The sequence below is a fragment of the Leptonychotes weddellii genome, chromosome 2 (genome assembly GCF_054177405.1).
Source record: "Leptonychotes weddellii isolate Sample4059 chromosome 2, ASM5417740v2, whole genome shotgun sequence".
NCBI classification, from domain to species: Eukaryota; Metazoa; Chordata; class Mammalia; order Carnivora; family Phocidae; genus Leptonychotes; species Leptonychotes weddellii.
In genome coordinates this window covers 123340518-123365101 of record NC_138370.1, presented here as the reverse complement: position 1 = coordinate 123365101, position 24584 = coordinate 123340518, and the positions used below count along the sequence as shown (strand labels likewise).

Sequence of the window (24584 nt, the reverse complement as noted above, 5' to 3'; positions counted from 1 at the left end):
AACCGACTGAGCCACCCAGGTGCCCCTGAAGAAAAATTTTAAAAAGGGGCATGGATAGAGAGACCTTGGGAGAACAGGATGAAAACAGAGGTTGATTTAAGATTGATACAGCTCAAAGACATTCTCAAATGTGAAGCAGAGGATAAAAAGTGTCAGTTGTTAAACTGGTAGCCGAGGTAGCAGAAATTAGCATAATTTTAACAGGGCAAATAGGGGCAAAAATTGGTTTCTTAGTATTCAGTAGCACTTGGCTGATTAATTCACAGCAGGTAACATCAGTAGGAAGCAGGTGATACCCATATAGTGTAACATGTGTTGGGCCTAACAGTGGAAATTCAGTATCCAAGGGATATAATAGTTTTTTTGCAACTGATTGGCAATATGGGATTCAAGGCGAAATGCTGTTTGAAATGCAGACGTCATGCTGCAATGGGAAATTTCATGCAGGTGAATACTTGGAACCTAGGGAAGTATCTGGGAAGTCTTTTCATAGTCAGCTAAGCTGCAACAATTTACAGATAGGCCCGGTTAAGGCTGTTTCCATCCTGGGATTAAACTGGTTTAGCTGGTAGACACTGGTTTAGAACTTGGCACAGATACCATGAGAAGAGCCCATATCTGCAAACTGGGCACACATAAAACTTGGAACCTCAAATGTAGGAATTTTGTCATCAAAACAGTGACTAAGTTGTTGCTTGAGGCAGGCCAAAATTGCTGGAGTGCTAAATACCAGCTCAGTCTGTTCCAGGGCTGAGCTTTCAAGTCAGTAAGTCAGGGGACTTAGCTGTGGGAAACTGGAAAGACAAAAGGAAGGGAAATGAGGCCAGAATGGATAGAACCCAGACGACTTTCACCCAGCAAAGAGACTTTCTTCTGATGAGGGTAAGGCTTATGAGAGGTCGTGATATGGAGGGGACCTCTCATAACTGTTTGTACAGAATAAAAAATTAGACTGTGAGTAAAAATGCCAGAATTTTCAGAGAAATGTCTGACATCAAGGATGGAAGAGGTTCTGAACTGTTCTAACATTAGAAAAAAAAATGATAATTTTACTTTTGTTTGTATCTAAATTCTCAGCTAAGACGCTCTATATATAACAAAATAGAGTTTGAGGCAGATTACCTATGAAGTGGGTTAGATATGTTATTAATGAGAAAATATTTCTTATTTAATTGATTTTTTAAATTAAACATTACAAAGCAAAAACTGTCTGCCTCGCTATGTTCGAAGTGTTTTATGATTATTGACTCTGTTATTCCTTAGATAATGACTCATTAACCCAGAAATTCTAACTCTAAAGTCCATGTTCTTAACAGCTGTTAAGCTGCCTCTTTAGAGGATATTGTTCTTCTTTTTTTTTTTTTAAAGATTTTATTTATTTATTTGAGAGAGAAAGAGAGAGAAAGAGCACAAGAGGGGGAAGCAGGAGAGGGAGAAGCAGACTCCCCACTGAGCAGGGAGCCCGACGCGGGACTCGATCCCGGGACTCCAGGATCATGACCTGAGCCGAAGGCAGTCGCTTAACCAACTGAGCCACCCAGGCGCCCCGAGGATATTGTTCTTGATTTGACTTTCTGATTTCCATTCGGTCTAAATGGCTGAGACCATCTTTGAAGTTATTTTGGGTGCCTCAGTAATTAAACAGAAAAGGTTTAAGATGGATCTCACACTGGAATTCATACTAAAATGGAAAATGCTGTGGTATATATAAGTTATTCATAAATGTATACAAATATACATGAATGTTAGCTGGTAAACAATCACATAGATACATATGTATATACTTCAAAGTATTTTTATTCACTTATTTTTTAAAGTTTTTAATTTTAATTTCAGTACAGTTAACATACAGTGTTATGTTAGTTTCAGGAGTACAGTATGGAGATTCAACAATTCTATACGTTACTCTGTGCTTATCATGATAAATGTACTCTTTAATTCCCATCACCTATTTCACTCATTTCCTTACACACCTCCCCTCTAGTAACCATCAGTTTGTTCTCTGTAGTCTTTCTTGGTTTGTCTTTTTTCCTACGCTAGTTTGTTTTGTTTCTTAAATTCCACATATGAGTGAAATCATATAGTATTTGACTTTCTCTGACTGACTTATTTTGCTTAGCATAATATTTTCTAGCTCCAACCATGTTGTTGCAAATGTCAAGATTTCATTCTTCTGGCTGAATAATATTGAATTGAATTGTGTATATATATACCACATCTTCTTTATCCATTTGTCTATTGTTGGATACTTGGCCTGCTTTCATAATTTGGCTATTGTAAATAATGCTGAAGTAAACATAGGGGTGCATGTATCCCTTCGAATTAGTGTTTTTATATTTTTTGGGTAAATATCCAGTAGTGCAATTACTGAGTCTTAGGGTAGTTCTAGTCTTTTTGAAGAATCTCCATACTGTTTTCCACAGTGGCTGTACCAGTTTGCATTCCCACCAGTGGTGCACTAGAGTTCCTTTTTTCCCACATCCTTGCCAACACCTGTTGTTTCTTCTGTTTTAGTTTTAGCCATTCTGATAGTTGTGAGGTGATACCTCATTGTAGTGTTGATTTGCATTTACCTGATGAGTGATGTTGAGCATTTTTTTTTTTTTTAAAGATTTTATTTACTAGAGAGAGAGAGAGAGGGAGCGCACAGAGGGAGGGGAGAAGCAGACCCCTGCTGAGCAGAGAGCCTGATGCAGGGCTCCATCCAAGGACCCTGGGATCATGACCTGAACTGAAGGCAAACGCTTAACTGTCTGAGCCACCCAAGTGCCCTGAGCATCTTTCTGTGCGTTTGCTCACCATTTGTATGTCTTTGGAGAAATGTCTGTTGATGTCTTCTGCCCATTTTATTTATTTATTATTTTTAAAAAAGATTTTATTTATTTGGGGGAGGAGAGCATGCACAAGGAGGGGGGAAGGGGCAGTGGGAGAAGCAGACTCCCCACTGAGCAGGAAGCCCGGAGCCAGATCATGATTTGAGTTGAGGGCAGACGTTTAACCCACTGAGCCACCCAGGTGCCCCTCTTCTGCCCATTTTAATTGGAGAATTTGTTTTTTGGGTATTGAGTTGTATTAATTCGTTGTATATTTTGGATACTAACCCTTTTATCACAAATGTCATTTGCACATACCTTTTTCCATTTAGTAGGTTGCCTTTTAGTTTCGTTGATTGCATCCTTTGCCATGAAGAAGCTTTTTATTTTGATGTAGTCCTAATGGTTTATTTATTTATTTATTTTTAAACATCACAAATATGATTTTTTATTTGTCACCATTAAATGTCTGACTTTTAAACAGATTCTTGGGCTGGTGGCTCATATCTATCAGCTCGTTCAACTTTAGCACCGGTCTCAATTTCCCTTGCCTCAGGAGATACATCTAGAAAAATGTTGCTACAGCCAGTGTCAGAGAAATTACTGCCTGTGTTCTCTTCTACGATTTTTATGGTTTCAGGTCTCACATTTAGGTTCTCAATCTGTTTTGAGTTTATTTTTGTATATGGTGTAAGAAAGTGGCCTACTTTCACTCTTTTGCATGTAGCTGTCCAATTTTCCCATCACCATTTGTTGAAGAGACTGCTTTTCCCATTGCATATTCTTTCCTCCTTTGCTGAAGATTAATTAACCATATAATTGTTGGTTTATTTCTGGGTATTCTGTTCTGTTCTGTTGATGTGTGTGTCTGTTTTTGTGCTGTACTATTCTGTTTCAATTACCACAGCTTTGTAATATAACTTGAAGTCTGGAATTGTGATGCTGCCAGTTTTGTTCTGCTTTTTCAAAATTGGTTTGGCTCTTTGGGGTCTTTTGTGGTTCCATACAAATTTTAGGATTATTTTTTCCAGTTCTGTGAAAATACTAGTATATTGATAGGGAGTGTATTAAAGGTGTAGATTGTTTTGGATAGTATAGACATTTTAATGATATTTTTTCTTACAGTCCATGAGCATGGAATGTCTTTCTTTTTGTCGTCTTGAATTTCTTTCATCAGTGTTTTAGAGTTTTCAGAGTACAGGTCTTTAATCTCTTAAGTTTCTTCCTAGAAATTTTATTTTTGGTGCAGTTGTAATTGGGATTGTTTTCTTAATTTCATTTTCTGCTGCTTCATTATTAGTGTATAGGAATGCAACAGATTTCTGTATATTGATTTTGCATCCCGAATTCATTTATCAGCTGTAGCCATATTTTGGTGGAGTCTTTAGGATTTTCTATCTATAGTACCACGTCATCTGCAAACAGTGAAAGCTTTACTTCTTCCTTGCCAATTTGGGTGCCTTTTATTTCTTTTTGTTGTCTGATTACTGTGGCTAGGACTTCCAGTACTATGTTGAATAAAATTGGTGAGAGTACACATCCTGGTCTTGTTTCTTTCTTTCTTTTTTCTCTTGTTTCTGACATTATAGGGAAACGCTCTCCGTTTTTCATCATAAGTATGATGTTGGCTGTAGATTTTTCATGTTAGGTTTATATTATATCGAGGTATGTTCTCTCTAGACCTATTTTGTTGAGGGTTCTTTTATGAATGGATGTTGTACTATGTCATATGGTTCTTTTCCTTCATCTTATTGATGTGTAATGTATCCCATTGATTTGTGAATATTGATCCACACTTGCATCTCATGAATAGATCCAACTTGATCATGGTTAATGATTGTTTTAAAGTATTGTTAGATTTGGCTTGCTAGTGTTTTGTTGAGGATTTTTTGCATCTATGTTCATCAGAGATATTGGCCCATAGTTCTCTTTTTTTGTGGTGTGTTTATCTCGTTTTGGTATCAGGATGATACTGATTTCGTAGAATGAATTTGGAAGTTTTCCTTTCTCTGTTTTTTTTGGAATAGTTTGAGAAGAATGGGTATTAACTCTTCTTTAAGTGATAGAATTTGCCTGTGAAGCCCTTTGGTCCTGGACTTTTGTTTTTTGGGAGGTTTTTTTTTTTAATTTAAATTCAATTAGCCAACATATAGTACATCATTAGTTTCAGATGTAGAGTTCAGTAATTCATCAGTTACATATTAACACCCAGTGCTCAGCACATCATGTGCCCTCCTTCATGTGCATCACTCCCCTACCCACTTCCCCTCCAGCAACCATCAGTTTCTTTCCCATAGTTAAGAGTCTCTCATTGTTTGTCTACCTCTCTGATTTCTTCCCATTCGTTTTCCCTCCATTCCCCTATGATCCTCTGTGCTGGTTCTTATATTCTTCATATGAGTGAAACCATAATGATAATTGTCTTTCTCTGATTGATTTATTTCGCTCAGCATAATACCCCCCAGTTCCATACATGTCGATGTAAATGGTAAGATTTCATCTTTTCTGATGGCTCAGTAATGGAGTTTTAAAAATTTTTTTATTTATTTATTTTTAAAGATTTATTTATTTATTTGACAGAGAGATACACAGCGAGAGAGGGAACACAAGCATGGTGAGTGGGAGAGGGAGAAGCAGGCTTCCCGCCGAGCAGGGAGCCCAATGCAGGGCTCGATCCCAGGACTCTGGGATCATGACCTGAGCCGAAGGTAGCCGCTTAACCGACTGAGCCACCCAGGCGCCCTAGTAATGGAGTTGTTTGTTTTTTTTTTTAATTACTGATTCAGTTTCATTGCTGGTAATCTGTCTGTTCAAATTTCTATTTCTTCCTGATTCAGTTTTGGTAGGTTATATGTTTCCAGGAAGTTAGCTATTTCTTCTAGGTTGTACCGTTCTTTCACATGTAAATTTTCATAACATTCTCTTAAAATGGTTCATATTTCTTTGGTGTTGGTTGTTACTTCTCCTTTTTCATTAGTGATTTTGTTTTTTTGGGTCTGCTCTCTTTTTGATGAGTGTGGCTACACGTTTATCGATTTTATTGATGTTTTCAAAGAACCAGCTGCTGGTTTCATTGATCTGTTCTATTACTTTTTTTCTTTTGGTTTCTATATCATTTATTTCTGCTCTAATTTTTATTTTTTCTGGTTTTGGATTTTGTTATTTTTCGAAATTCTTTAGGTATAAGGTTAGGTTGAGTTTTTTCTTTTTTCTTGATGTAGGTTTATATTGCTATTAACTTCCTTCCTTGAACTGCTTTTGCTGCATCCCAAGGATTTTGAATCATTGTGTTTTCATTTTCATTTGTTTCCATGTAATTTTTGATTTCTTCTTTGATTTTTTTGGTAGACCTATTCATTATTTTAGTAGCATGTTATTTAACTTCCGTGTATTTTTGGGCCCTTTACAGACTTTTTCCTGTGGTTGATTTCTAGTTTCATAGCATTGTAGTCAGAAAAGATGCATGTTATGACTTTGATCTTTTTGAATTTGTTAAGATTTGTTTTGTTGCCTAATATGTGAGCTTTTTTCAAGACTGTTCATGTGCACTTGAGAAGGACATGTATTCTGTTTTAAGATGGAATGTTCGGAATATATCTGTTAAATTCATCTGGTCCAGTGTGTCATTCAGAGCAAATATTCTCTTGTTGATTTCCTGTTTGGATGATCTGTCCATCGATGTAAGTGGGGTGTTCAAGTCCCCTACTATTACTGTTGATTATTTCCTTTATGTTTGTTATTACCTACTTTATGTATTTGGGTCCTCCCATGTTGGGTGCATAAATATTTTCAATTATATCTTGTTGGATTGTCCTCTTTATGATTGTATAGTGTACTTTTTTTTTTCTCATTACAGTTTTTGTTTTAAAGTCTGTTCTATTATAAGGATTGCTACTCTGGCTTTTTTTTTTTTTTTTAAGATTTATTTACTTATTTATTAGAGAGAGAGCATGAGATGGGGGAGGGTCGGAGGGAGAAGCTGACTTCCTACTGAGGGGGGAGCCCGATGCGGGGGCTGGATCCCAGGACTCCAGGATCATGACCTGAGCTGAAGACAGATGCTTAACCGACTGAGCCACCCAGGCGCCCTATACTCTGGGTTTCTTTTGACATCCATTTCCATGATCAATATTTCTCCACCTTCTCACTTTAAATCTGCAGGTGTCTTTAGATCTGAAATGGCTCTCTTGTAGGCAGCATATAAATAGGTCTTGTTTTTTTTATCTACTTTGTCATTCTCTGTCTTTTGATTTGAATGTTCATTTACATTCAAAATAATTATTGATAGACACATATTTATTGAAATTTTGATACTTGTTTTATGGTTGTTTTTGTTGTGTTTTTCTGATCCTTCTTTGTTCTCTTTCATGGTTTTGGTTTTTTTTTTTTTTTTAAAGATTTTATTTATTTGACAGAGAAAGACACAGAGAGAGAGGGAACACAAGTAGGGGGGAGTGGGAGAGGGAGAAGCAGGCTTCCCGCGGAGCAGGGAGCCTGATGTGGGGCTTGATCCCAGGACCCTGGGATTGTGACCAGAGCTGGACGCTTAACTGACTGAGCCACCGGGCACCCTGTTTTGTTTTGTTTTTTTTTTAAGTGATTCCCTGGGGATTATAATTAACATCTTAAAACAATATACTTTTGTCTAATAGTAATCTAGTTTTAATAGTATACACAAATTTTGTTCCATTATAACTGTTTCCTCATCCCCTGCTATTATCATATCAGGTAAATTTGTATATATCATAAGCTCATTAGTGCAGCTTTATAATTACTGCTTTATTAAGTTGTTTTTTTAAACCAGATGGAAAAGACAGCATTATACTAACTTTTATATTTACCTATGTGTTCTCTTTACTGATGCTCTTGGCTGCTGCTTGTGGATTTAAGTCACTGTCTAGCCTTTCATTTAAGCTGAAGGACTTTCTTTAGTATTTCTTTTAGGGCAGGTCTGTGAGTGACATTTTCTCAGGGAGTTTTGTTTATCTGGAATATTTTGATTTCTCTTTCATTTTTTTAATATAACAGCTTTATTGAGATGTAATTTACATACCATGTGATTTACCCATTAAAAGTATACAATAGTTCAGTGGTTTTAAAGTATATTCACAGAGTTGTACAATAGTTGTCTCCTTCATTTGGAAGGATTGTTTTGCAGCAGGGTATAGAATTCTTGATGATAGTATTTTTCTTTTTGTACTTTGAATATGTCATGCTCCTGCCTCTGGCTTCTGTGGTTTCTGATGAGAACTTAGGAATTTTACTGAGGCTCCCTTGTGCATGATGAATCACTTCTCTCGTTGCTTTGAAGATTCTGTCTTTGGCTTTTGACAGTTTGATTATGATATGTCAGGTGTAGATCTCTGGTCTTTGTTGAGCTTTTTAGTTATGCAGGTTAATGTTTTTCATCAAGTTGGGGAACGTTTTGGCTATAATTTCTTCAGATATTCTTTCTGCCCCCTTTTCTCCACTCCTCTGTCCTTCCATTATACATGTATTGGTACACCTGATAGTATTCCATCCATACATTTCTGAGGCTCTGTTAAGTTTTTTTTTTACTTTTTTTTTTTCTGTTCTCAGATGGAGAATTTCAATGAACTTGTCTTCAGGTTTGCTGATTTTTTTCTTTTGCCAGCTTAAATCATCTATTGCATCTCTCTAATGAATATCTTATTTTGCTTATTACACTTTTTTATACTTTTTAAAGCCAGAGATTCTTTTTTATAATTTTTTCATTGATATTTATATGGTAAGGTCGTGTTCTCATTCTTTCTGTTAATTCTTTAGACATGGGTTTTATTTCTTTTAACTTATTTATAATAACTGACTTAAAGTCTTTGTCTTGTAAGTCCAATGAAGAAGCCCCTGGACTTCCTCAGGAATAGTTTCTGTTGAATGCTTTCTAAATGTGCATGAACCATACTTTCCTCTTTGCATGTCATATAATATTTTTTTTGGTTGAAACTGGATATTTTTGAATAACATCGTAACGCAGGAAGTCCAGTTTTTCCCCTCCTTGGGATTTGCTATTGTTTTGCTCTTTGGTGATTTTCCTGAACTAATTCTGTAATATCTTTATTGTTTATTGTGTAGAGCTACTGAAGTCTTTGTTCAGTTAGCTTAAGCGTGAGCTAACAGTTGGACTAAGGCTTCCTTAAATGCCTTGAACCAACCAGTAAATCTCCCAGCCCTTACCAAGAGGCTCTGGGTATGTGTTGGGGTATGCCTTCCGTGCTCTGAGAGGCTGTTTACAGTTCTGCCTTTGCTTTCATTTCCTGTTTGTGCAGAACCTCAAGGTCAGCTTGAAGGGAGAGATGAGGGCCATTTTAGTTCTTTTCTGTGTGTGCACACAGCCCTGCACAGTGGGTGGCCTTCTAGATACCTAGGACTATGTTGGAGCTTTTCAAAGCCCTCCATAGACATCCCATTCCCCAGTTTTTCTTTTAAAATTTTAGTCTTTTATTAGACCCAACTACTTCAGGTAGTTAATAATTGTTAAACAGTTGCTGCTGGTTAGTTTAGCATTAGAGCTAGGGGTAGGGCTGTTTAACCAAGTGAGCTCAGAATCAAATAAAGACAAGCCCTGTGAACTTTTAAGGAAGCCTTTAACCAAGTCAGTAGTGATAATCAAATAGGATGGGCTTTTGGGCAGTTCCAAACCCATTCTGCCCCTCCATTGGCTTTTAGGCAACTTTTCAGAGCTACATAGTTGTGGGGCTGTTATTTTTCAAGACTACTGTGTAGAGCATGCGAAAGGGGAATGAGAACAGGGCAGTGAAAAGTGCCACAGAGTTCTGTTCTTAATGAGATAAGCTGTGTCTTAGATGTTTTCCATACTGCTGCAAACTTTTGGCTAATTTGAAGAGTTCTGAAAAAGTTGAATTTTGACAGATTTTTTTTCCAGTGTTCTTTTTGCTTTTACAGAGGAGATTTTCGGAGGTCATATTACTCCATCATCCCAGCGTGCTTTCTATTGAGTTAGTTTTTGTGGTTATTATTATTATTATCATTAGATTTTATTTATTTGAGAGAGAGAGTGCGCATACACGAGCAGGGCTGAGGGAGAAGGAGAAGGAGAAACAGATTTCTGCTCAGCAGGGAGCCCGATGCAGGGCTTGATCCCAGGACCCTGCGATCATGACCTGAGCTGAGGGCAGATACTTAACTGACTAAGCCACCCAGGTGCCCCTTATGTTCTTTTTTTTTTTTTGAGGTAAAATTTACATATATTGAAATGTTCGGGTCTTCATTGTACCATTAAATGAGTCTCACATATGCATACACTTGTATAATCGAAATCCCTGTCAGGTTATAGAATATCACTGCCACACCAGAAAGTCCCTTCATGCCACTTGCCAGTCTGTCTTCACCCCATCGCCTCTACTCCTGACACTATTACTCTTCTGAATTTTTTTAACTATAGATTTGTTTTTTCCTTTCTAGAACTTCGTATAAATAGGACCATTTCAGTATATGCTCTTTAGTGCAAACCTTCTTTTTCTCAGCATATGTTTTAGATTCATCGGTGTAGTTGCATGAATCAGTATTTTGTCTTTATTGCTGCATAGTATTCCATTGCACAAATAACACCAGTTGGTTTATCCATTCTCTTGTTGGTGGACACCTCAACTGTTTCCACATTTTAGTAGTTAGTATAAAGCTGTTAAAAACATTTCTGCGTAAATCTTTTTCTAGACATATGCTTTTTTCTTTTTAATTGCTGTAGCAGAGCAGAGTGATATTTTTAAAATGTAAGTGACCATGTCACTCCCCTGCTTATGATCCTCCAACAACTTCCAGTTGTACTTAGAATTAAATCCAATTTTGTAACTAACTTGTTTTATTAAGTTCTCTGTCGTCTAACTGCTATCTATCTGTCTAACCTCATCTCACTTTTTTTTTCTCTCAACCACTACACTCCAGTCACCGTGGCCTTTACATTAGCTGTTTTCTTTATCTGGAATGCTTTACCTGTTTTATGCATAGGTGATTCCTTCTGGACATTTGGATTTTAGCTAAGTAGTACTTTCTTTTAGCATACAATCTAAAGCACCCATGATCTTTTAATTCTCTGTTTGGTATTTCTATCTGATATTTGGTTATTTTTTACTGGTTTAATGTCTATTTCTCCACACTAAAATATAAGCCGTCAAAAAGCAGGGACCTTATCAGTCTTATTCACAGCTGCGTCCATGGCCGCTAGAATATCACCTGGCATATGGAAGTATTCAGTAAATACTGGATGGGAGGGATAGATAGATAGATAAATCTATACAGATTTGAAGAAACAGCATAAATAAGAATTGTACATCTTCAAAAAGAAGTTCTGTTGACTCATATTTCTACATTAGGACATGGTTGTTCTTGATTTTTCTAGATTGAGGAACCAAATTTAACTTAAGACTGTAATTTCCTCAGAAGTTAGTATAGATTCAAGTAGGTAGAATTAATACAGATATTCTTAGTGAGCTATAGTCCAGAATCATTTCAGGGACTATGGGGTAAATATGCAAAGGATGATGCTCCTAAAAAGCTTCTTAATTATTCATTGGAAGTTCTCTTTAATTATGCACTGAATGAATGAAGTAATGCAAATATTTTCAGTGTACATTACATATATGGCCATAGATGGTATTGGAAGAATGAGGAGAGTTGTGCTTGTTCTCATAATTGTTTGTGTACTTTGTGTTGGGAACCAAGCTACTCTCAGGGGAAATGATCTGATGTTGGTCTTTGATGGCTTGCATTCTAATTGGAAACAGCAAAAATTATGAAACAATATCAATAAAAGAAACTGTATGATCAGTGCCAAATGAGTGGTTCAGACAATAAATAATATGGATGTTCATAGAAGAATGTACTCATAAAGACCAGGAGCGTTCAGATGAACATTATTGTGCTTATTTAGACAAATGGCCAGGAAGGGAAAGCATATACAATTAGAGAAGTGTCATAACAAATGGTATAGAAGGAAGCCAGCCAACCTTAGGCAGGCAGGTTGGTAGAGTTTCACAAGGATGGTAATACTTTTTTAGGATTCTGTAGTGTCTGGTTCTCAGTTTTTTGTTTGTTTGTTTATTTGTTTATTTATTTATTTATTTATTTATTCATGAGGGACAGAGAGAGAAAGAGGCAGAGGGAAAAGCAGGCTCCCAAGGAGCAGGGAGCCCGATGCGGGACTCGATCCCAGGACCCTGAGATGATGACCTGAGCCGAAGGCAGACGCTTAACCATCTGAGCCACCCAGGCACCCTGGTTCTCAGTTTTACAGTCCAGAAACTCCTATTTTTTTCTAATCATCCAGAGTAAAAAAATTAATGTTCTTAAAGAATTAATTCTGCTGGCCTAATCCACAAGAGACTAAGATGCAAATAAAAAAATAGTTTATTCATTTATAATGAGGACCGTCCAATGACTGGGAATACTGAGTCTGGTATCCAAATCACCCTTTTCCAGTATCACGGTATGTGGGAAGTTGGATTAGTAACCTGAAGTTGTCTGGTGAGCATAAAATAAAAACAAAGGATTCCTGTCTTCTTGTTTTGAGTGGGGATTTGCTTAAGGGGAGAAACTTTGTGTTACCAATATGGAGAAGAATTTGGGGAAAAAAAAATCAACCTTTCAGGGATAATAGAAGGCCAGCTATTACTTGTTATATCCACAGGCAATCCTAGATGGATCATTTGAATAAAAATCTAAATTACAGCTCTTCTTAAATTTACATTCTAATTTTTTCAAAGCTCTGACATACTTCCTTTCTTTGTATTCACTGATGTGAGTTCAGTTTTGAAAGAAAAGAAGAGTTAAGGAAATATTCCGTCTTTAGTTTCATTCAGATGCTGCTGGTTTATCTTTAAGCCTTTAATTATGGCATCAGGCCAAAAGAAACAGTCTGCCCTGACTGATTCGTTATGGGCCAAGAAAAAAAGTGCTTTCCGAGAAACCAGTGTGCTTAAAAGAAGTTTCCTAAAAAGTGAGCTGGAGGAGTTCAGTGATTTCTGTGGACTGGGAAGTCCTTCCCCTGATGTACAATACACTTTGGAGAGTGTAGGAGAGGAGGGCATAGCTTTCCCTTTCATAGGTTTGTTTTGTTTTGTTTTTTTTGTTTGTGTTTGTTTTTTTTTTTTTTCCAAGTAGGCTCCATGCCCAGTGTAGAAACCCAATGCAGGGCTTGAATTCACAACCCTGAGATCAAGACCTGAGCTGAGATCAAGAGTTGGATGCTTAACCTACTAAGCCACCCAGATGCCCCTCCCTTTGATAGTTTTGATTGAACTCCCACAAGATTCCCTTAGCTGACATTGTTTGGTAATACTGGTTACATACTTTTAAATTTTTGATATGTTTCATCATTCACAGCCAGTCCAAGCAAAATGCAAAGTGGACGGTAGACCCTTAAAATCATCATGATTGGAAGAACTGAGAATAGCTTCTGTTTGGATGCATTTTAGACCATACAGTGTTTTGCTTTCCTCACTTGATGGGATGATGGGATGGGCTGGGCATCTAGAGATACAGTATACAGTGTTGTCTCTCACTTGCTCTGTGATCCTAGATGTTAGGTGTGTCTGTGCTTCAGTCTTCTTAAAATTAGGTGCTCATTTTAACACCCAACTTATCCACCTTTCAGGTTGTTCTAAAGATGACGGGATTAGAAGGGTATTTTTAACAAATCTAAATGAGTTTTTTACCAGCTAACATTTCACAAATATAGCCAGCTCTCTGGCCAAATTTTAGCTTTTCTCCTACATGCAACAAATAGTATTTTCTCTCTGGATGATGAAGTTATTTGCATCATCAGATGTTTCTGTTACTCTATTGCCATAGGTGTGAGTCTCTGGGTAGAACTGAGGGTTGGATCATGCAGCATTTACTCTTAGGAAAGGGCTTATTTAGATAACTTGGCTTACCTATAATAAAGTATACTGGGGATTTACAAAACAAGACAAAGATGCCCATTTTTCACTTCATTTTCATTTTGCTGTAACCCCTAGCCTGAAAAATAAAACAAAAAAAGAAGAGAGTAATCCACAAGAATTGGAAAGGAAGAAATAAAACTTTGTAGAAATTATCTGCAGAGAAAACCCAAAAGAATTTACTAAGTGTTAAAGTAATATCAGAACTTATCAAAGTGGATAGCTAGATCAGTATATCATGTTTTCTACATCAGTAACAAATAATTAAAATGTCATTTTAAAAGAAAAATTTACAGTAGCAACAATAAATATTTAAAAACATGAAATACTTAGGAATAAAACTGACAAAGACAAGAAAGACTTGTTTGCAGGAAATGTAGATGAGTTTTTCTAAAATAGCATCAAGTAAAAGAGTGTTGAGATTAAATACAGAATGATTATTCTTTTTTTTTAAAGATTTTTTTTTAATTTATTTTTTTGACAGAGAGAGACATAGCAAGAGCAGGAACACAAGCAGGGGGAGTGGGAGAGGGAGAAGCAGGCTTCCCGCAGAGCAGGGAGCCCGATGTGGGACTCGATCCCAGGACCCTGGGATCATGACCTGAGCCGAAGGCAGACGCTTAACGACTGAGCCACCCAGGCGCCCCTAAGTTTTTTTTTTCTTAATTCATTTGAGACAGATACAGAGAGAGCATGAGCAGGGAGAGAGGCAGAGGGAGAGGGAGAAACAGGCTCCCCACCGAGCCAGGAGCCAGACATGGACTCGATCCCAGGAACCTGGGATCATGACCTGAGCTGAAGGCAGATGCTTAACCATCCTGAGCCACCCAGGCGCCCCAAGAATGATTACTCTTTTTATAAAGTTCAGTGTAACTAAAGTTTAATATTTTATTTAGGTATGTTTATATAAATCTTTTTAAAAAACGAGAGCAGTGGTTGCACAACAATATGAATGTACTTAATGCCACTGAACTGTACACTTCAAAATGATTAAGATAGCAAAATGTTATGTTTCTTTTACCGCAATTTAAAAAAACAAGGGAATAATAAACACAGAACTCAGGATATTAATTATCTTGGAGTTGGAGGAGGCAAGGGAACATGATAGGGAAGGAACATAGTTATAGCTATATTTTAAGTGATAATGTTCTAATGAATTCATGGGTCTTCATTGTATTACAAACATATGTATACACAATGTGTGCATGGATCAGAGATGACTATCATCAACTAAAATGATGATTAATCCAAATCTATACACCTGAGATTCGTTAAAAAATTAATTTACCATAAAGTCCTCACTTCAGGGAAATATTTTTAGATCCCTTATTTCTCCTTTGAAGAGGAGCCAAAGAAATGTGGCATAATTATGCCACTACCTTTTTGAGTCATTTTATATCTTAAGCATTGGGGAGTTTCCAAGAATCTCTGTTAAATTATGACAATATTTTGGTTTAGTAGAGTGATTGATGTGTTTAAGTCAGCATCCTGTCCGGAGAGGGTCATTGAGTTGTTAATCCAGACATCAAAGAACTGAAGACGGAGAGATGGAAAGACTATGGTTAGTAAATTAGACTGAATAAATGTGACAGTAGGAGATAAAATTAGAGGATAGGCGAAGAAGACAAGGAGGTGGGAATTGGTTTCCTTTTGGTTTCCTTTCCCCTTCTCTCTTTCTCTGTGTCTCTTTATTTTTTAAGTTTTTTCTTTATTTTTCTCTTTAACTTCTTTCATTTTTCTCTTTTTTCTCTGTCTCTTTTTCTTCCTAGCTCTAGAAGGGCTGGAAGACTGTGAATTAAGATGTATTGGTGATGGGGCTCCTGGGGGGCTCAGTCGGGCATCTGCCTTCGGCTCAGGTCGTGATCCCGGGGTCCTGGGACCAAGTCCCACATCGGGTTCCCTGCTCAGCGGGAGGCCTGCTTCTCCCTCTCCCACTCTCCCTGTTTGTGTTCCCTCTCTCGCTGTGTCTCTCTTTGTCAAATAAATAAATAAAATCTTTTAATTAAATAAAAGATGTATTGGTGAATCCCAATACAGGGGCTTTCAAGGTAGGCATGGTTCCTAATATAAGGAATCTAAAGGATGGCTGATTTACGTATTAACTGCCTGAATAAACTGCTTGGTGTTAGAATTTATTTTATTAATAATATGTCAAAATTAATACCATATGTTTTGTGCTAAGCTGTGCTTTTTTTTTTTTTTTTTTTAAAGATTTTATTTATTTATTTGACAGAGAGACAGCGACAGCGAGAGAGGGAACACAAGTCAGGGGAGTGGGAGAGGGAGAAGCAGGCTTCCCGCCAAGCAGGGAGCCTGATGCGGGGCTCGATCCCAGGACCCTGGGATCAAGACCTGAGCCGAAGGCAGACGCTTAACGACTGAGCCACCCAGGCGCCCCAGCTGTGCTGTTTTTTAAATTTATCACATTTAATCTTAATCACTTTATAAGGTGAACAAATATCCCTTGTATTTTGGAAGTTTGTGTTACGCCACTTCACTTTTTTTTTTTAAAGATTTTATTTACTTGAGCGAGAGAGAGTGTGCATGTATGAGTGGGAGGAGGGGCAGAGGGACAAATAGAGCCCGACACGCATGGCTCCATCCTAGGAGTCTGAGATCATGACCTGAATCGAAGTCAGACACTTAGCCAACTGAGCCACCCAGGTGCTCCATGCCACGTCACTTTTACAAAGACATATGTTAGTATCTGTTTTTGACAACTGAAAGAAATCCAAAGAGGATTTTAGCTTTTATGGAAAAAGATGAAAAATGAAAAGGGTGTTCAGTGTTTGTTTTGCAGAGCCATTATAGAGATAGTGCACACCCAGAACAGCAAGCATGGCCCACCAAACTCCTTCCCCTGGAACTACACTGAGCATCTCAGCATCAGGCTGCCATAGCTTTGAACTGTGTCTGTGAGCATCTGTGCTTCATCTTTATTTATTTTGTGCATCTGTTAGCAAGATGTGTCCTAAGTTACCAGAAAAACCTAAGAGAGGTTATTTTTTGGGTCTGGGAAAACTCAAAAATTTTTCCATATAAATTAATGGTAATTATTTCTTTGCTTTATGACATTTGACTTAAGAAAGTTTTCATAGGAGGGCACCTGGGTGGCTCAGTCGGTTAAGCGTCTGCCTTTGGCTCAGGTCATGATCCAGGGTCCTGGGATCGAGCCCCACATCGGGCTCCCTGCTGCTTCTCCCTCTGCCTGCCGCTCCTTCTGCTTGTGTTCTCTCTCTCTCAAATAAATAAATAAAATCTTTAATAAAAAAAAAAAGAAAGTTTTCATAGGAATGCTGTACTTTCAGATATCAGAGGAAACCTGTACCTGTTTTATAATAAGCCGTAATAGGCTTCTTTATTTTTTCTTTTATTTATTTATTTTTGAAGATTTTATTTATTTGTCAGAGAGAGAGGGAGAGACAGAGAGCAAGCACAAGCAGGGGAGCAGCAGGCTCCCTGCATAACAAGGAGCCTGATGTGAGACTCGATCCTGGTACCCTGGGATCATGACCAGAGCAGAAGGCAGCTGCTTAACCGACTGAACCACTCAGGCATCCCGCCAAAATAGGATTCTATAGCAGGATTACCTTTTAGGCAATCTAAGTCCAGAGTCTCATAACCAGTCTACTGTACTGAGAATTGCTTTTATCAGCCTCTAGTGACAAAATCTATGACATCAACCAACAAATCAGGGTACCTGATCACCTGAAATTAGTAGCATCAGTTGTTCCTCAGGAAGAAACAGGTTTTCTTGATGAATCTGTCTGACCCAGGATCAAGAGAAGTATCAGACAGGGACCTGGAAGAAAACTGAAGGACACTCAGCTGGAATTCTGAAAAGGATTTAATGAAGGTGTGTGCAAGATTAAAAGAACTAACATGGGATGCTGAGGGCATCTGTGGGAAATTCATAACATCTCAAAAAGTGGCAAGGCAAGGATGTTATTGGAACGTAGTGATAAGCCCGTTCCATATTAACAGAAATAATGTATTTTTATTAAAAATGATTGTATTTTCCAAAAAAATTTGTGAAAAGAGTAACATTGTTTTACATTTTTGCAAATCTCTTTAGCGTCTGCAATGTCTTGCTTAATAGAAGATAGCTAGATTCTCATCTATTTATGCATTTAATTTGTTGCAGTATTATGTGCCAGCTAGCCCTTGGGAAACTCATGAGAGAATGAGATTAAAGAAGACAAATAATGCCTTAATATTACTATGAAAAGAGTTTTGACTTTTGGGGTGCCTGTGTGGCTCTGTAGATTAAGTGTCCGACCCTTGGTTTTGGCTCAGGTCATGATTTCAGGGTTGTGAGATCAAGCCCCATTTTGGGCTCCATGCTTAGTGGGGAGTCTGCTTCTCTCCCTCTCCCCCTCTCCCCACTCATGCTTGCGTACTCTCTCTAAAATAACTATATTTTAAAGATTTATTTATTTTTGACTTTATAGACTTCCTGAGAGTGTCTCAAGGATCCCTGGCGGGGGGGATGCCTCGATGGCTCAGTCTGTTAAGCCTTCAGCCCAGGCACAGGTCACGATCCCAGGGTCCTGGGATCGAGCCCTGGGATCGAGCCCCACATCAGGCTCCCTGCTCAGCGGGGGGTCTGCTTCTCTCTCTCCCTCTGCTCCTCTTCCCTGCTTTTGTTCTCTCTCTCTCTCAAATAAATCTTTTTTTTTTTTTTTTTTAAGATTTTATTTATTTTTCAACAGAGAGAGAGACAGTGAGAGAGGGAACACCAGCAGGGGGAGTGGGAAAGGGAGAAGCAGGCTTCCCACTGAGCAGGGAGCCCGATGTGGGACTCGATCCCAGGACCCTGGGATCACGACCTGAGCTGAAGGCAGACGCTTAACGACTGAGCCACCCAGGCGCCCTCAAATAAATCTTTAAAAAAAAAAAAATGAAGGACCCCCTAGGGGGTGAGGGTGGGGGTGTCACGTGTTGAGAACTATGGTCTTATAATATATATATAGTATTATTTTATAATAAATGTATTATATATTATTTATAAATTTATATTTTAATGCAAAATAAGCAACAGTAATGACAAATTAATGAAAATACAAATGATTCACAAGATTATGACTACTATAAGTTAGAAAAACAAGTATTTGAAGTATCTATGAATTTTCTAAGAACATTGTTCAGTACAACATTTGCCAGCTATACAAATGTGAGGATTACTTAACTATACAACTAGAAGACCACTTTGTGCAGAATCTGGTGAAAACCCTTTGATTTCTGCTGCTCCGGGCACTAACAGTTTTATTTTACTAGCATGGGTGCTATAAGAGTTTGAGTAAGTATGACATGATCTTAGTCCTGAAAAAGCAAGTATTGTAGAAATTTTGACAACCAGCCATGGACACTCAGAGATCATCAAAGAGATCCCTGATTACTGAAAGGAGTCTTAGAATCTCCTAGGAGAGGAAGGCATTGTAAGCAGGTAAGAATGATGTGTTATAGTAGAGGTAGTAAGGAGAGAGTGATGTATTTTAAAATGTATATGTGTGGGATGGCTCAGGAAAGGATTATGGCAAGTAACTTTTTTTTTTTTTCTTGTGGATTCAGAGAATCATTTTTATTTTTTAGAAAATGATTCTTCTAATACATATTAGTATTAAATTATGGTATTGACCAATTCACCTCTTTCTATCAAAATGTCTTTTTGGGACAATGTGACCCTTAATTTTGAGAGTTTTACATCCAAGATATTTTTGAAATATTTTCTTCCTTTTAAAAATTAATTGTATACACACTACATCAAAAACTAATGGTGTAATGTATAGTGATTAACATAACAATAAAAATTAAAAATTAATTGTATACAAAAACGGCAAAGAAAGCAATGTTTTGAATACTGTAATATTGAAAATTAATTTCCTTAATAATACTTCAAGTTTTCCTGTAATATAGAAAAGAATTCATGCCTAAACTTAGTCAAATTTTCTTAGAAGTCTATTTTTTTTATATTTAAAGTCAATTAACATACAGTATATTATTAGTTTCAGAGGTAGAGGTCAGTGATTCATCAGTCTTATATAATACCCAGTGCTCATTACATCATGTGCTCTCCTTAATGTCCATCACCCAGTTACCCCATCCCCCCACCCCCCTCCCCTCCAGCACCCCTCTGTTTCCTGAGATTAAGAGTCTTTTATGGTTTGTCTCCCTCTCTGATTTTGTATTGTTTTATTTTTCCTTTCCTCCCTCTGTGCTCCTGTGGCTGGTAACTCTTGAACAGAGTATGGAAAAGTGAGTAGGTGTTGGACAAGTGGATGAAGGAGAAGGGCATTTCAGATAGAAAATAGCATGGAAGTGACAAATAATTGAATATGATGGGAGTAGAGAGTTTAAGGAGGTTAGCATTTATAAAGATAGCTAAGCAGTGTGTACTTTATTCAGAGGCAGTGAGAAGGTGTTGAAAGATTTTAAAAGGAAAATATCAGATTTGCATTTTAGAAGATACCAGAGAAAACCAGGACTGAACAATAGTTAAAGCAGTAAAAACAGATTTTTGTTCCAGAACTATTGCAATAGGGAAAAAGATACTGCAGAATAGAACTGGGTTCAGTTCCAAATACAGTATGGAAAGGTAGGGATTTACAGTCAAGGAGTGTGTGTGTGGTGGTGGGGTTGGTTAATGCATGTAAAATTACTAAGGGAGTAGGGTAATTTTTGCTAAACTGATCTACGGGCTCATTTTTGCTAAACTGATCTAAGGGCTAATTAGGGCTTGAACTGAAGCTTGAATCACAGAGATAGAAGAGAAAGGGATGAATTGAAGAAATTTAATGTGGTATGGATTATACTTGCAGGTCATGTCATTTGGACAGATGCTGAATATAAATGGCAAGAGGTTCCTTCCAATATTTGCTTTGCTTCCTCTATTTTTTTTTTTTTTAACAGGCTGAGTAGAATATATGTGTGTGAATGTGTGGTGTGTGTAGATACATTTTTTTGTGCTGTCGTATGTATTAAAGGCAATGTAGATGATTTTATTTTCAGAATCTTGTGACAACCTGGAGAGTGATGAAACCAGAGCAGGTAGGCCATAACCGTATGGCTTTGTTGAAGAGAGGCCCATTGTCAAGGTATAGGTAGAGATAGGGGCAGTGTTGGTTTTCTTTTGGAATTGCCATAGAAAACAGAGATCATACTTTGAAATATAGTGCTGTGTTTCTGAACTCATGCATTTCGGAGGACTTTTACAAATATGGCAGACTTAGTCATTTGGGGGAAGAGTTAACATTTGAGAGCACTATAAAAGTGTGTTTAGTAAGGGTGCATTACCTCCTTCATAAATCAGAGATTTAAATAAAATATTCTGTGAATTTTTTGTTCCATTTTTAGTCAAAAGTTTAGAACAGGTCCAGATTTAATTGTAATTGATTCATTGTTGTCTTTTTTGGGAGGAGGAATCTTAAGTACGTAGTTCAATTTGATGTAGTTTAATAGTGCATGCTATTCCATATTTTATTTATTTTTTTAAAGATTTATTTATTTTTAGAGAGTGAGCGACTGGGGGGAGGGGCAGAGGGAGAGACTCTTCAAACAGACTCCCTGCTGAGTGCAGAGCCCAACTTGGAGCTTGATCCCAGGACCCTGAGATCATGACCTGAGCCAAAATCAAGAGTCAGATGCTTAACCAACTGAGTCACCCAGGTGCCCCGCTCTTCCATATTTTAGATCATTTCATTTTCTTCAAGCTCTTACTGACAATTTGTCTTTTCTTTGTAAACAATTTAAAGAAGAATGCTAAGTGATGATTTGTGAGAAATTATGGAAGGTCTCTTAATTCACCTCAGGGCATTTCTAATATAGTAGCAGTCTATTGAGCAGCATCAAGCAACTTCATCTGCATTTATGGGGCTGGGATTTCCAGGTAGTGTAGTTATCCTAATTTGGTACCTAAATGAAACTATAGTTGCAATGTACAGAAAGATGTCAGTTTCAAATAAAATTTACAGACAAGGCAAGAAGAAGCAACTAAGTAATATTATCTTTCCTTCCCCTACCAAACAGCTGTGGGTATGAGAGTATACTGTTTATAACCCACAGGATGCATTGACTGTATCGTAAGGATTTACAAATTTTGTTGGTTCTGGAAGTCTTTAAGAAACATATACCAAAGAGGTATATTAATTCTTTGTGGGTATATTTAGTACATATCAATAGCCAAACGTAATTAAATACAATTTTTTCTAGTACTACTATGCAAAATTATCCCATCTATTTATAAGCTCCTTTTGGTTAATTAGAGGAAACAGTTCGGAATTTCTAGATCACTAAATATTTGCATCTTAGGTTGTATGTATTTAAAACTCAACCTGCAGGGGCGCCTGGGTGGCTCAGTCAGTTAAGGGTCTGCCTTTGGCTCAGGTCATGATCCCCAAGTCCCAGGATAGAGCCCAGAGTCCCAGGATCAAGCCTGGGGTCCCAGGATCGAGCCCCATGTCGGGCTCCCTACTCATTGGGGAGTCTGCTTCTCTTGCTCCCTCTGCCCCTCTCCCTGTTCCTTCTCTCTCGCTCTCTCTCAAATAAATAAAATCTTTAAAAAAATTATGTAAAAAAAACCCAAACCCAGCCTACAGCTAAACCATATCTTCCTCTGATCTCCCTATTTGTGTTAGTGGCAGTATTAATCTTTTAAACATCAAAATCTCAGCTTTTCCTGATTCCCTTCTTTGCTTTCATTTCAGATTCAGATCCTTAGCATTTTCTTTGATTCCTTAACCATTTAAAACTATACAATTCAGTGGCTTTAAGTGCATTCAGTGTTATATAATCATCACTGTTATCTAGTTCTAAACTTTTTTTATTACCCCAGACAGAAACTCTGTACCCATTAAGCAGTCATTCCTCATTATCATCTCTCAGCCCCTGACAACCATTAATCTGTTTCTGTTTCTATGGATTTGCCTATTCTAGATAATTCATATAAATGGAATCATTAATCTGTTACCTTTTGTGTTCGGTTTCTTTCACTTAGCATCTTCTCCCACCCCCCACCAAAGATTTTATTTATTTATTTATTTTAAAAATGAGAGAGAGAGACAGAGAGCACAAGTGGCGGGAGGGAGGGAGGGAGGGAGAGAGAGAAGCAGACTCCACGCTGAGCCTGGGGAGCCCAAGCTGAAATTAAGAGTTGGACACTTAACTGACTGAGCCACCCAGGAGCCCCTTAGCATCTTATTTTTAGGGTTAATCTAGATTGTAGTCTCTGTCAGTATTTCATTTCTTTTTATGGCTAAATAATATTCTATTTTGTATATATACCACATTTTCTTTTTTTTTTTTAAGATTTTATTTATTTGACAGAGACACACAGAGAGAGGGAATACAAGCAGGGGGAGTGGGAGAGGGAGAAGCAAAGCAGGCTTCCCATGGAGCAGGGACCCCAACGCGGGGCTCGATCCCAGGACCCTGGGACCATGACCTGAGCCGAAGGCATATGCTTAACGACTGAGCCACCCAGGCGTCCCTATACCACATTTTCTTTATCCATTTATCTTTTGATGGATATTTGAGTATTTCTACTTTTCAGCTATTGTGAATAGTGCTGTCTGAACATTTGTGTGCAAGTTTTTGTTTGAATAACTGTTTTTATTTCTTTTAGTTATATACCTAGGAGTGGGATTGCTGGGTTATATGGTAATGCTGTTTAACTTACTGCCCTTACTTTTCAAACCAGTGTTTCCTGAAATGTGGGACAATGCCAGGGGGCTCACTGATAATAACATTTAATATTCATTAATCTCATTTTAATTTTAGCCTCCCTGATTAAATCATGGAAAGTGTCAATTTGGTGTTAGTATAGCTTTCAAACACCTCATCAACTATGTTAATCTCTCTTTGACAAACAGAGAAGGCCTGAGGCTTTGAAATTTGGCACAATAACATCTAGCTGGAATTTAGTATTTGTTCATTGTGTTTCCTTTTATTGTTATTTTTTTTTTTTAAGATTTATTTTTTTGGGCGCCTGGGTGGCTCAGACGGTTAAGCGTCTGCCTTCGGCTCAGGTCATGATCCCAGGGTCCTGGGATAGAGTCCCGCATCGGGCTTCCTGCTCCGCGGGGAGCCTGCCTCTCCCTCTGCCTCTCTCTCTCTCTGTCTCCTGTGAATAAATAAATAAAATCTTTTTAAAAAAAGATTTTATTTATTTTTTGACAGAGCACAAGCAGCGGAAGCAGCGGGCAGAGGGAGAGGGAGAAGCAGGCTCCCCGCTCAGCAGGGAGCCCAATGTGGGGCTTGATCCCAGGACCCTGGGATCATGACCTGAGCCGAAGGCAGGTGCTTAGCCGTCTGAGCCACCCAGGCATCCCTTATTGTTACATTTTATTTCTATAGCAAGTGATACTGATTTCACACATAGTAGTGAAAATTTGCCTTTTTATGTAAATGTAAGTAAAATAAAAGTGATAACACAGAATTTGCAACATATAATGAAGATTGATCAGAAAATATGGTAAAAAATTGTGAAGATGGTATGAGAATGACTTGAAGTTTGGGAAATACAGACCTGAGCTATGACAACGTATTTGTTTTCCCAGTCTTTCCCAATTCCAATCAACCTCCTGTCCTATTCCCAGAATAATTTAAAATATTTGGATAGGTTCATTCTCCTCTTCATGAATGTTTAATGAATCTCCACTTTATAAAGAGTAAAACTCAAGGTTGGTTAGTTGGACTTTTGAAGTCCTTTATATCTTCACTCCAAACCAATCTAATTATTATTTTCAAAACTCACTTTCTACTTTCTTACCATTGTACATTCCTGCATGCTCTTTCTCTGATGTAAGTTCCTTTCTCTTTAGTTTTGATTGCCAGTCATTCTGTTCTCAAATATTTTGAG

At 37.6% G+C, this 24584-nt stretch overlaps 2 protein-coding genes and 1 long non-coding RNA gene across 4 annotated transcripts in view; 2 read left to right on the top strand and 1 right to left on the bottom strand.

The window, feature by feature from the left end:
* Positions 1-24584, top strand: part of ART3 (ADP-ribosyltransferase 3 (inactive)) — a 147564-nt gene that overhangs the window by 24153 nt on the left and 98827 nt on the right. The gene's annotated exons all lie outside the window — the stretch shown is intronic.
* PPEF2 (protein phosphatase with EF-hand domain 2) overlaps positions 1-24584 on the bottom strand; it is a 213795-nt gene that overhangs the window by 157995 nt on the left and 31216 nt on the right. The gene's annotated exons all lie outside the window — the stretch shown is intronic.
* The window catches only part of LOC145720281 (uncharacterized), a 128452-nt gene continuing 107992 nt past the window's right edge, over positions 4125-24584 (top strand). Inside the window, exon 1 of the long non-coding RNA XR_014143191.1 lies at positions 4125-4754. This is a non-coding gene — a long non-coding RNA (uncharacterized LOC145720281). The remainder of the gene's footprint in view (positions 4755-24584) is intronic.